Here is a 13909-nt window from a genome sequence, read left to right as displayed (position 1 = left end):
ATAAAAGGCTGCAGTAAATAATTGATACGATGGAAATGTTGTCTTTGATTAATTAATGGTCTTTGGCAATTCAAGTTGAAAATAATTTGAGGTGTAGAACTGACATTGGAGGCCACGTGCATGTTTATTTATTTGTTTATTTGTTTATTTATTTATTTATTTAGTAACTTCCATTTAGTGAAAAAAGGCACTAAATGAGGGACTAACGTACGGACTCGAAGTCCCAGCGAGGTCAGTCCCCACAAATATACACTTTTTCTAAAACATACATAAACAAAGACTAATAATTAACAACAGTTCTTTCAATTAATTGATCGACAATGAGGGCAGACTAGAATTGTCAAAATTAGCGATAAATTTATTAAAGAAGTAGTTAAATAGACGGTCTTTGAAGGTAGAGAAAACTTTAGTTTCACGAATATCTAACGAAATATTGTTCCATAGAGGAACAATGCGATTGAAAAATGAGTCACGAAATAAGGAAGTACAGACACGATTAGGTCGTAAATTAGAGTTGTTGACATTCCTAGAACGACCAGGGATTAAATTGGTATATCATTAATATTGATATTGTAGTACTTATGCATACACTTATAGAAGAAGCAGATATCTCGAAATTCGTGCCAATAACATAATGGTAACAATTTTAGCATTTTTAAGCGGGACTTATAGTCGGGTTTTTCATACACTTTATAACTACAGTCTAAAATAAAAGGAGTTGCCCGAAGTTGAACACCCTCTAGAATACGTAAATGATGGACGGTAGTTTGAGGGGCCCAGACCTCACTAGCGTAGCCTAAGTGGGAACGTACAAAAGAAAGATATACCGTTCTCTTGCTATTAGTCCCAATGTCAGCACAAATCCGACGGAGAAAACCCAACATCCGGTTGGCTTTGGCTACAACGCGTTCAATGTGAGAGCTCCATGTAAGTTTGTCTGTGACGATAACTCCGAGATCCTTTTGTGAGGAAGCGACCGCAAGGGCATGGCCTCCAGCTTCATAAGGACTAATAGCAAGAGACGGAATAGAGTTGTTTCGTTTTCTAGTTATTCTTGTAACCACACATTTGTCTAGATTGTAAGCTAAACCCCATCTAAGACAGACCAGACATAAAGCTTGTTAATGTCATGTTGAAAATTAGTGCAATCACTAGAGTCATTAACTGATCTGTAACATTTAGCGTCATCAGCAAACAGGGCAATTGCTGTTTCATCACTGACAGTCTTTGGTGGGTCGTTAATGAAGATGATAAACAGGAATGGACCCATAAGACTCCCCTGGGGGACACCAGATGATACATTGACCCAATTGGAGAAGGAACCTTCTATGTGCACCCTCTGATATCTAGAATGAAGGTAATCGGAGAACCAGCTGTACAGTGGACCATCGATGCCGTATAATGATAACTTGTGCAGGATTAGGGTGTCCGGCACAGAATCAAATGCCTTACTGAAGTCGAGATAAACGACATCCAACTCTTGTTTAGCGTCGAGAGTTTTACCCAGATCGTGAAGTACTGTAAGTAATTGTGTAACACAGGATTTCTTCGGAACAAAGCCATACTTTTTTGGTGACAGGAGCTGAAGAAGATTGGGTATAAGGTTATCAAGTATACAACGTTCACAAAGTTTGCTGACAATCGAGAGAAGAGATATAGGCCCGTAGTTAGATATCACTGATTTATCTCCCTTTTTGAAGACCGGAACAACATTAGACCTTTTCCATTCTAGTGGCAGCTTACCCAACCGTAGTGATAAATTAAACAGAGCACATAGAGAAGGCACTAGCTCGGAGGCACACTCTTTTAAAATCTTTGGATGAATGAGATCAGGTCCAGGAGTCTTACTTGGATCTAGCTTCAGTAGAGCACTCGGCAAAGTCCCTTTTCGACTTGGCTATTTATGCTTAGGTGGCCTCATACGCCGTAAGCGTTTTTAGAGAAATCACTGCCAAGCCACATACTTCTGCTGGAGAGAACAGGACACCCACAACACCGGGGACTCCATCCCCTACTCTTTTCGAATACAGTAAACACCCGCATATAAGAATACTTTTTTCAGGTTTAAGGCTGATCGTGCTCTTATTTGAAGGGTGCTTAGTGAGAAATCAGCCTGAAACTGTCCTTAAGGTGTTCTTAAAATTGGTTTTCGAAATACTTCAAAATTGTATATTACTAGAGGCTTAATTAACATACAATGTTGTTTTGTGATAGATTTTATAGTTTGTAATGGTCCTGAAGACGATAGTACTTTGATATAAGTTACTGTATTGTATTGTTTCCTTATCCTAATACCCTTTCCCTTTGTATTAAGAACATGTTTTATTTATCAGGCTGAATTTGTTTTTATTTACATCGTGATTTATTGGCCAAATTTCAGCCTGATGTTCTTAATCCACTTGTTCTTATATGCGGGTGTTTACTGTAGTGTGTGGGTTCTATAACTTTCCACAGGGCACTTATATGAACATAAAATATAATTTTGAGACGGGGCCTACGGTTTATAGCCCCTATCCGAGAAGACTCAAAAGTCTAACCATTTGCAGATGTAGTTACAAAGGCAGCACTTTCTGCTCAGTTATTTTAAGATCCTGAGTGTTGATCTGGCCAGGGTTCGAACCCGCGACCTTCCCGCATGATCGGTGAATTATACGAGACGCGGGCAACACCAAATCCCATAAATCGAAAAAATAAACCTGGAATCTAGAATGGGCAATCTGGACTCGGGAATCTAGAACCCAGATTCCACGATACTTAACATTCACTGTTAACCAGTTGGCAGATCATTTGATTAACACGGAAACCCTTGTCAAACTACCAGTAATTACTTTAGAAGTTCGCCCTTGTAATTATGTACAAGATAACTCAAACGAATTGTTAAACCGATACCGATATTATAGACATCTGGTAAACATTAAACCGTCGAGGATAGCCCACGTTATATGTTTCTGTCAGGAAACACGCAAAAATGGTGAAACCTGATGGCGAGTGAGGATTTCTTCGTTCATCAGTTCACGTTCCCACAGCAAAGTAATTCAAAGGCAGAATATGTTACTTCGGTTCGGTTGCTGTTGAATACTAGGGAGTTCTAGCAAAGCCAACGGCGACGGCAACAAGAACGTCACAACTTTGCATATTTGCATATAAACAATATCTTTGAAGGCCCTGCACGTGCGTTTTTCACTTTTGTCTGTTTCTTTGCCGTCGTCAGCAAAACAACAACGTGAAATAGCCACGTTTGAGAGTTTATGGAGAACGTCAGCACTTGGGAGATAAATTTTCATTTTTTCCCCTACATTAAGCGCTCTCATAACGGTTCATTCCTGAGGAAATCCCACACCTTTGTCATATTCAAAAGTTTGGAATAGTCGCGAAGTGATTGCAATAACGCGAATTTATAGATGACGTTCTCGTTGCCGTCACCGTCGTTGTTGCTAAAGCTCCCTACTAATTGACAGGTGCCAATAAAACGACAAAATAGAAAAACAACAGTCGTTAATTAAAAATGTCGACCCAGAAGCAAGAGACAACTCAGTTGGCTATTTACCAGTCCAGCGGAGAAGTTGTACCAGGGACTACCAGAATCAAATTAAACGAGTGCTCAGAACGGATCTTTAACCTCGGAATTTCGGATCTCAAGGCAAGCGCCCTAACTAATCACTTGGCCGCACTGCCTCGTAGACAGAGAGACAGTCGATATCAATGATGATTATTTTGAAGTCTCTTGCTGAAGGAATTGCGACCAAAACACGACTTTTTCCTCCAAATAATAGGGAGCTTAAGCAGGCGCGTTTTTGAGACGCGGACGACAACCGGAAGTGAGCTTTTTTTCCCTTTTAACCTGTTTTCACACAGCCACATTTACATTGCTAAGTATCTTTTCTCCATTAGCGATGATTAGTATAATAATTTGGAAGACACCACTGTCCTGGCACGCGAAATCTTCTCTTCCGGTTGCCGTCCTCGTCTCAAAAACGTGCGTGCTTAAGCTCCCTAGATGTATTGTCCCCTCGATCTGCCAAATAAAAACCTGAACAACAACCAAATGACTGCGCGCGAGATATCTCTTTCTTTTAGAACTAAGTATATTGTATGTAGATATTGATGAAAAAGTATAATTGTCCTTTTTATAAATTTTAAAAAAAAAAAAATCATATCGACTAGCCAATGTATGCATGCTTCTCCATTGTAAAATACGTTTATGCTGTAATATGATATTGTTCTTTACTACATTAACATTTTTATGGCTCAATTTCACATTCTCGTGAATTTTTTTCACATCTTTTATATCTTGTTTCATGTTACACGGCCGATGCTTGTTTTAGCGGTGGGTTGGTGACCATTTTGACGATGGATAAAACATGTTTTTTAGGGCTAGACATTTCATTGCAAGCGCGAGGATATTATCGTGCTGATAGTGAGCGCATCACGGCTCAATGAAAAAATTCGTACCCCCCCCCCCCCCCCCAACGGCCATGAAATATTTTTCATCTATTTAACAGCACAAAACAAGATTCATTACCATAGCAAATTACCTTTCTTCGAAGCACCAGGCCCGTGAGATACACAAAGTCCTATAATTTTGCATTGGGCGAAGGTCAGCAGTTGCCACTTTGTTGTTTGTACAAAGGAAAACACCAATCAAAAACCTCTCAAGGTAACATGACAAAGTCGGTAGATCAGGATCTGTGGGTGAATCATATAGAATTAATCACAACCCAGAACAAATCTACAGTATAACATTTTACCCCTCTCGTGGGCTTGCTGTGGGGCACCAAGCCCCGGTTGGTCCATGGTGCTACAATAATCGTCACAAATCGTTGAAACAGACACCGTTTCTCTCGAATTTTCTGGAAGAATCCTGAGATTTATACTTCAGAGTGTTTACCCCCCTGAAATGTGCTTTCTCCCTCCCCAATGTTGAGCCACTCGTGTTTTGAAGCACTGAGACCACTGTGATACCAAAATCAACATTGGGGAAGGGGAAACAGCCACAAGTGTTTCAAGATTTTTGACGAGTATTGTCTTTGCATCTGAAGGGCCTGGTTGGGTAACGGTAAGCATGTGCAAAATTTCTGCGGCGAATGTTTATAGAATTGCACATGAGAAAACTTATAAGAGGCGCACTTCTAAGGAGACGTATAAATGAGGGCGCAAGAACAGGTTAAGTGACCGAGACAAAAGACAACTGATACGATGCATTACAGTTTTGAGGAAAAGAGAGGGAAACTTTACCTGTAAAGCACGGATGGATGAAGCCGGAAATTCAACAAAGGGACGTATCTGTAAGAACAGTTTCTCGTTTTCTCAATTCACAAAATTACTACTATATTATATATATTAGAGAGGTTTACGGGAAACGGCAGGCTCCTGCTTAACATAAAAGCGTGAAAATTCTCTCTTTTTAACTTGTCTCGTTCCTTTGAGATGTTGCTTGATATCTGGTGCTAACAGGACTGAAATGAGCTAATATCGAGCAGGGTTCTTACATTTTTGGCAAAACCCTAATTTCACTCCGAAGTTTGCCGTTTGGCGTAATCGCCATTCTTAACCTCTCTAGTACGGAAGCCGGTAAGGGTCACACGTTGTAGCTTCCATGTTGCCGCGTTAACCCTAAAAGGGGGTGCTGTCTTGTCGGACTCTCACTGAAAGCAGTGCTAGTCTTTGGGGGAGCACTATCGCAGTTTTGTATCCTTTTGATATTTTCATGTTACGTTCTGCCCCCTCTCTCCCCACCTTCCAGTTGTCGCTTCCAAGTTGTTGCTGCCGAGTTGTCGCTTCCAAGTTGTCGCTTCCAAACAGTAGAAACAGAAATGGGAAACTGGCTTGAAAATGTTTCAGGAAGAGGAGGAGAGCGTACATTACCTTAGAATAGCTATAGAAATGAGATTGAACTTCCTACATTGTCCCCTCCCCTTCTTCTATACGTAACCGCGACAACTTGGTAGCGACAAAGTGGAAGCGTCAACTGGTAGCTACAACGTATGACCCTTATCGGCTTCCATAGGAATGGGGATGAAGGGTCTCCGTGAATAATGCAAGCTTATTAAAATCGTAACAGAGCTGTTTGTTGAAAAACGTGGGGAAAATTTAATAGAACTTGGTAGCAGACTTAATCCTTTTACATTCATTCAGTGTTACGTGTAAAGTACCGTAAACTGCAGAGACGGCGTGCTCCCTGCCTGATTAACATGGATTAAAGTAGCTGAAATTGTTATGGTTTCGGGTATTTTTGGATTCAGTTGAAGGAACACTTTCAAGAAAGCAGTTCACCTGTATTCGTGAACTAAAAGGCCAGCTCATGACAACTGACACGGACTCCAGAACGTTAATGTGACAGGTTTAAACTCTTCGTAGCAACAGCTTATTAAGGAGAAAGGGGGTACAATGAAGCAAAATTAAGCATATGGAAGATAATTCAAACTGTCGTTTCCGTTGAGAGCTAAAAATTTAACAATTATTCGCCGAAGGCGATCAAGATGAATATCATCGAGGTTTTTATTCACTGATATTCACCAAATTGTTTTAATTTAAGTACATAAGTGATTATTTGAAAAATATGCATTTTCTTTGAAACAATTAATTTCTTTGTCTGTCACCTCGACAAAACGGTTTGCTGCCTTTTAACAAAAAAACCGCCTAGGTGATTATCGCTTAATAATCACCTCAAGATGTGGAACATAGTCCCTGGTGCTGTCGTCTGACCTTATCTGGACGGGGGTATCTTTCACTTCCTAAAATTAATTGTAAACTGCGTAATAAACAGTCTGGCTAAAGTCCCCCATAAAGCATTGTAAATTAGTCCTGAAAATTCCAGAGGGAAGAGACTAATAGCTTCACTTCACTTCACTTCACTTCACTTCACACTTCCTAAAAAAAACAGTCAAACCGGTTAAAAGGCGGTTAGGGAAGGATTAAACGCGAAAGCGAAAAGTTGGGTATGATTTCTGAGCTTCTGTCTAGTTAGACGCCGGTTCGAAGAACTCAATCTGGACGCTCTCAAGTATAATGATGAGTAAAAAAGCACTGTGTTTACCGGTTAAAAAGAATGATGGAAAGAAAGTTAATCACTGATGTAGCTTGTCAAGTAATCAAGGACCATTGAAGTGAAAATTTTATGCACATAAATGTACGAATCCTCAAAATGGTTGCATAATATTATTCAGCCTGCCTTTTTTTGTTGCACAAAAAGGTATGCATCCCCTAGCAAATCAACATTCTTCCTTTTATAACAGTCGAGTTTTTAACCCCGCCTTACTCTCAAAACTACCTTGTCTTAAAGAAGTCATTGCGGAGGTTGGTTGCTAGTTTGCGTGACCTATTGTGTGCGTTCGCTTGTGTATATGATACAAGCTTGACACGCGAACAATTCATCCGATTTAAATTAAAAAATGGGTTTTGTGCGTTTGCCTCGCTGTTTTATTCACTTAAGTTCCACCAGATTCTACCCATTTAAATGATTTTACTGTAGTTTATGATTGACACATACCAATTTTGATACAAGGCGTGATCTCGGGATATTTATTGATTTCTACGTGATCGCTTCGGAAGAATATATTAGTGTAGTTTTACGCCCATCGTGTTTTATTGTTTTATTTTGGTTGGTTGGCAAGGAACTGATCAATCATTTTAAAATTTGGACACAGGACTTCAAATCTAAATTACAGATTTTTTATTCGGTTTCATTAAAAGAAGCACATCGTTCACTCAGTATTACGAACAGGTGGGTGAGAATCGCGTAACTTTACCAGGTTCCATTCCACGAATAATGTAGTGCTTACATTTTTATGTTCGCTTTTAGAAGAATGTCGCAACAGCCCTGAGCCCTTTGTGTCGTTGGGCACCGAATCGTCTCTGGCAAACTGACTTATCCGAATAATGATCTTGCTGGTGTGAGAGTTGTAGAAAAGGTAAGAAACATATTTGTTGGACAACTTAAGAATTAGGCGTAAGCAAAAGCTCACGCTCTAAATGTCGCTTGGATCGATGATTAGAAAATGTTACAATCATGCTATGTTGACGATAGAACTGGTGTTCATGATGTTCAATGTATTGTTCATTTATAACCTATTATTGTGTATTCAGGCTGAGAAGTTTGAGGTATTGTTGAAGCACTAAACATGGTAGAGTGTGGGAAAGACGAGAGGAGAGTCCTCTTGTCGACGTAGAAGATTATATAAAGCAGACTGAGTACTGTGCAATGAAAATCATATTTTTAAAAGGTGCTCAATGAAGTGAAACCAAAAGAATAAGTAGTCTAAGGTGTTTACGTCTCTCCGAAGTCGGCTCGTCTTCTTCTTCATTGTAATCCGTTTTTGTTCATACGCTGCAATTTAACAGTGGGTTTTACGTTTGCCAGACACTTTTGCTAGTCTATACTGTTTGTCGAATCACGTTCAAGCCTTCATAGTGAAGTCGGCTCGCAATCATTCGATCTCTCCCGTCGTTTACGTAAACGTGTTTGACCGGAATGAAGCGGCTTTGACAAAATGCACCAGATTGATTGAAAGAATCAACAAAGTGCACGGTTCTGTTCATAAGTACAAACAACGAGTTAACTCAGAGGTCTTATTGAACTCTTGCAAAACAATCAAACAAAGCAGGTTGGCTTCATCGCTCGATCCGACATTGCTCGACAGTATGGTATTATGTAATGGTGCATTCGATTGAACATATTCCGGAATAAGAATACGAGGAGTGATGATCAAACTGGTATGTTTGGCGTTTTGAAGCAACAAGCATGCTAAAGATATCTTTAAAACAGCATTTTTAGGAGGCGTTTGAAAATTTTTGATTGAATCACCGTAAAACAAAGGATGTGTAACCTCTATTCCATGCATTCCTATTCCGGAATACGGTCAATCGAACGTACCCTAAGAGTCACAAAGCATCGTTTACCGTTTTAGGGCCAAAGAAAAGCGGAGATGCGTTTTGTCCTTTGCAATAGACCTTTTTCGCTTGTACATTTTGTTTTCCCAATACAGATCATGTGATTATACTCAGGAGGTTTGGTCCTTTGTTTTGTTCATTAAAGGAGTGCATGCAAACATGAATATGTCCCCATGCACCCCGTTTAATGAACAAAGTAAAGGACCAAACCTCCTGAGTATTATCACATGATCTGTATTAGGAAAACAAAATGTACAAGCGAAAAAGGTCTATTGCAGGATTCTCGTTCATTTTAACTGATTCTTTCTAACAGTCCATCCGCATACATAGTAATGACTTTTGAGTTAAACTGTATTTTGCATTCCTTTTTGTTTCAGGAACAGATCCTGTACAATCCCTCTAGATCGCTCTATGCACGGATTAAAATTTCTACCTTGAAAAAAGTTTAAAAGAGAAAGGTGCACGCGAAACAAGGTATGGGATTTTTTGGAGTTAAGAATGTGATTCGTCAGCACATATTTCACTTCGTTTTCACCAATATCAATTTTAATTTAATAAAAAACTGTCCCAGAAATCATAAGTTCGTGTTGTCACCGAGATTTCAAAGGGAAGCCGACCTTGGAAACCAGTCAATCAGTCATCAGTCATATCTTAGTCAATGCTGTCCCTTTTTACATCGATTTATTATAAGGATAACATGGTGAAGTGTAAGTGTAGCCGATTCAGTGTCTCTTCATAGTAATAAAAAAGGCAACCAGACAGTGAATGTGTTGGAGACACTTTTTTCACATTGTTAAAATGCACATAGTTTACAAAATGTATTGCTCAAGGTGTCCAATGCAGCGGCAAGATTAAAAGCCTGAGGATCGTGTTTTTTTAGAGTACTATACAGTGGACGCTCCTTGCAAACGCTCTTGTGAGTAGACAGCTTTAGGATTAATTGTCCAAGGCCAGATGAATTAAAATAATGATCAGAGTATGTCGTTTTGTTGATAATATAAACAATTTGAGCGGCCTGACAAGTTTCATTACTTCCTTGGGAAACAATCAAATGAAGCTGGTTAGTTTCGTTCGGGTTAACATTGATTGTCCGCTAATGGCTACCTAATATATTTGCGATGTGTATTCCCAATCGATCTATTTTCCTTTGCTTGATAAGTGTCGGCTCATATGGGATTAAGAATTTGATAAATAATTAGCAATGATTAGCTTCCAAAAATGCAGCAAAAGATAAAATCACCGAAACATGCTCCTCGAAACCAAATTGATTAAACCCGACCATGCTTATATATAAGTGGATTTTCTGACGCATGGACCTTTCTTTGGCATGACAACCAAGCGCTCTTTTGTTCTGGTATTATTGTAAACGAACACAAACATTCAACTCTTCAGACGTGGTTGGAATAGGTATAAAGACACTTCAGAAAGCTAAGTTTAGTGAGAAAATTGCTCACTTTTCATTGCTATGTCCTTGGCTCGAAGTCTTTCTATCATTCCCCAAAAGGGTGCAGGCACTGGGACACACAATATCAACCTCAAATTCCCCACTTCTCTGTTTTAGTAATAAACTTTCCCAATCTTAGGCGAGACAAAGAGTCCAATAAAGAGGTTATGCCTTTTGGGGTGAGGGGTGTTGAACCCTAGATTTAGCTGGCAAATAAATTCTTGAAATTCTGAGAGTATACTAGTCTTTGAGTCTTGTATCACAAGCCTGTGGCCGTGAAGTTAATTTCTAAAAACATGAACAATCCGTCCTTTGCCATTGTTTTGAAAATGCTATTCTTGTGGCACTAGTATGTGTAGTTGAATCTGAAGTCCCAAATAAAACTTGGAATTGATCTGTTTTTCAAATCAGTGTGGCTCCATTGCATTTGGCCCAGATCAAAATCCAGCCAAACCTTCTGTACTTTCACCAACTGAAAACTATCACGAAGTCTGCATAATGTCGCCCATTCCTATTGCCTGCATCTTTCTTCCACACCTTTGGCTCTACCCTGCCTTCCTTCCGTGTAGTTTACGTTTGGAGTGAAAGTAGGCATGACAGCTGATTTTCCAGTCAGTCCCTTGCCGTGAAGAGTGCATGCACGGAACCATGCTGCCACTGGTACTTCTGAGCACTGGGCTGGTTCTTACCTCTCCTCCCACCTCACGTCACTTAATCCCATAGCTCTCAATTAAAAAGAAAAAGACTTTTAAAACCGTCCTTCCTGCTTGAACTATAGCTGAACAGGTGAAGCTGATAAATGGTTGGGATGCTGATCGAACATACGGGAGTTTTGGTGTTGTATTACTCTTGGGCCCTGACCAAACCAAAAATAATCATGAGAAAATGCGAGATATTTTTATCGGCTCACTTATATTTATTTGATAACCAAAACGTTGGCAATGAAAACAAGGCAAGACAGTTTAATTTAGTTTAATTCGTTGCTTGCGCAGTACTTTGTAAATAATTATAAGCAGTATTGAGTCTCAGTAAATGTAAACTAAAGATGGTTTCATTTGTCGCTCACGCAAATGGGCCATTTCCGAGTTCATGTCTGCCTCCTCCTCAAAGCGAGTGTAAGTGCAAAGTTTTTGTGATGGTAATTAGTTCTACTTTACATATGAATGAAAACTAATTTTCATAACAAAAACTACGCACTTAGACTCGCTTTGAAGAGGAGGCAGACATGAACTCGGAAATGGCCTATCGCAATGCACACTTGCAGCATCAGATGAAATCTCAAAATCTACGTTCCTTGAATTTCTTCGTTTTAAAGTTTACGAGATCCTCAAACGGGTGTTGAATTATCCAACACAAATTTCTTCTTCCTGTAAAGTAAACACAAGCTGACCTCTACTTTCCAGATCAATATCAAAATATGTCACACGCAAGCTTGCTAAGTTCCACAAAACTAAGTTTTATCATCGGTCACAGAATTCGCCATTTTCGGTGTAACCAAAAATGGCGACTGAAGTGTTGCGGGCGCGCAATGTAAAGTGGGTGACTAGGATCCTTTAATCTTGGTTTAAGACGAGAGTTTTTTGAACATCGAGCAATAAAGCGCGCCAGCGGCCAAAAATCCCATAAGAGCTTGCGCGCATCTTACTTTCAGGACTTGTATCGTCGGCCATATTTTGTGTCGCGGTGGAAGAGCACATAGAAGTTGTGTTGAGTGCAAGCGATTAGCCAACCATTTTGCACAGGAATTTCATTCAGTCACTTCGGAAAGATCTGTAAAGCTTTGAAAAACGTTTTGTTTTGAAGCGGTGAATTTATCATATTTAGTTTAACCTCCTTGCAAGGTTATAACCAGTACGCAAATTGTTCGAAAAGATCTTTCTGCCGTAAGATTTCGAGTTCTCCGACTCTGCTAATAAGAGGTCCAGTCTAGAATTAATGTGTCAAGACTTGCTTTTGGACTATCTTGAGATTGCAAACCTAGGATGAATTCTTATTACACTTCTATTAAAATAGTGTCATGTGTGAACAGTTCTTTTGTCATTGCCTTGTCTGTGACCGGTGATCTGATATTCGAGTTAGAGGTAGTCAAGTTGATGTGGAAGCAGCTTCTGTCACTTGCGTTACGGTTCAGTGAGGTTTCCTACAGATCGTTTTCGGACTGCTGTTGTCGTTACAGCTGGGTGTACTCTATCGCTAGACCTTGCAAAAGGTAATTTTGTCCTTTTTTTTTTTTGAAAGGTATCGAGTATTCGTGGATAGGTTCCTTTAGAGTTGATTTTCAGCTTATCTCCCGCACACTTCTTCCGTAAAAAGGTTCGTGAGACCCCCAGTGTTTAAGTGTTTCTTTATCAGTTCCCCCTTTAAAATTACACATTAAGATTGTGTTCAGCTTAGCTTCAATTGTCAACTTTCAATTTCGATTGTTGAGTTGAATTTATCATAAAATTTGCCACAAATGTTTCATTTTCCAATTCACTAGAGTTAAGTCTACCTTATATCAAAGTTAAAAAAAAGAGTTATTGAAGGTTTGATCTTTGTGAAGAATTGACAAAAAAAAGAAAAAGAAAGGAACTAGTCCCAGCTGAGCCTCAGAGATTGCAAACAATGTCTTCATCAGTACTTACTTATAGTATATGTAAAAAACCTACAAAGAAGAATCTCGTCCCATAAATGATGTTAAAGGAAAAATGTCAAGCCTGTAGGAATACCACTATCCACCTCTGATGTTCAGCGTCCAAATGCACAATTCCCCTGTACAAGCTAAAACATTTAAAGTCTACCAAAGTCCACTTATGTCCAGGTTTGACCCTAATTAGATACACGCCCAATTTTGACATCCAACAGTGTCCCTTTAAGTCTAAGCATTTGCTACCTATTTTCAACAATAAGGTAAGAGTAAAGGTCAGCATTATTTTTAGCTTTGGGTTATTGCAGCAGCTAATCTTCACTTAAAGAGTAGCATTTGGGGGACACTTTGTGACATAAATTGTCTGTGTTCTGAGACACAAGTGATGTTGAAGTTGGCGAGAAGAGCAAGGGGACACTTCGTGACGCTTCTTGAAATCCGCGTGCATCTAATTAGGGTCAAACCTGGACATATCTCCCAAAGTCATTAGATGATTTGTTACCTGAAGCTAAGAAAACTTTTTTGGAAAAAAAGTTTGGCTGTGTGGCCCTCATAAGCAGTTTAAGGTGCTGTGGTGCATGTTATGTAAGGTAGCACAGGCTGTCACCCAGTGTAAACAAAAGTGTTCCACAGCCCCTGTCTGCAAGCAATTCTATTCAAAATCAAGTTGGTTGTGCCCCAGTGTCATATGAACTGATGTCAAAGCGAACTCAGCAGAGGATTTGAAACAAACTTTAAAACTGCACAAGGCAAAAAGTGGCTGAACTTCAAACAGAAGTTGAAAACATGGGTGCCTCAAATGAACAGATCTGCCAGGAAATTCTTGAAGGCCAATTTGATGGGGTAAACTTTCCTTCTTTTAACTCACATGGTAAAATTCTACCATACATATTCTATCTTACTAGTTGGTTTTTCAGTTTATTTGGATTGGTAATGAAAAGATGAACACA

At 39.4% G+C, this 13909-nt stretch overlaps 1 protein-coding gene across 2 annotated transcripts in view; it reads left to right on the top strand.

Annotated features, from left to right (window-relative positions):
* The first annotated feature begins 7603 nt into the window (after positions 1-7603).
* LOC137984025 (NLR family CARD domain-containing protein 4-like) overlaps positions 7604-13909 on the top strand; it is a 13900-nt gene continuing 7594 nt past the window's right edge. Inside the window, exons 1-3 of one of the 2 annotated variants that reach the window (XM_068831240.1) lie at positions 7604-7723; positions 7802-7910; positions 9267-9363. The gene's annotated coding sequence lies outside the window, so the exon portion shown is untranslated. Of the gene's footprint in view, positions 7724-7801; positions 7911-8562; positions 8604-9266; positions 9364-13909 lie in introns of those variants that run through there. The other variant, XM_068831241.1, reaches the window with a different exon arrangement.

The sequence above is a fragment of the Montipora foliosa genome, chromosome 13 (genome assembly GCF_036669935.1).
Source record: "Montipora foliosa isolate CH-2021 chromosome 13, ASM3666993v2, whole genome shotgun sequence".
Taxonomy (NCBI): domain Eukaryota; kingdom Metazoa; phylum Cnidaria; class Anthozoa; order Scleractinia; family Acroporidae; genus Montipora; species Montipora foliosa.
Note: the sequence above shows the minus strand (reverse complement) of the source record. Positions and strands in the feature narration are given on the sequence as shown.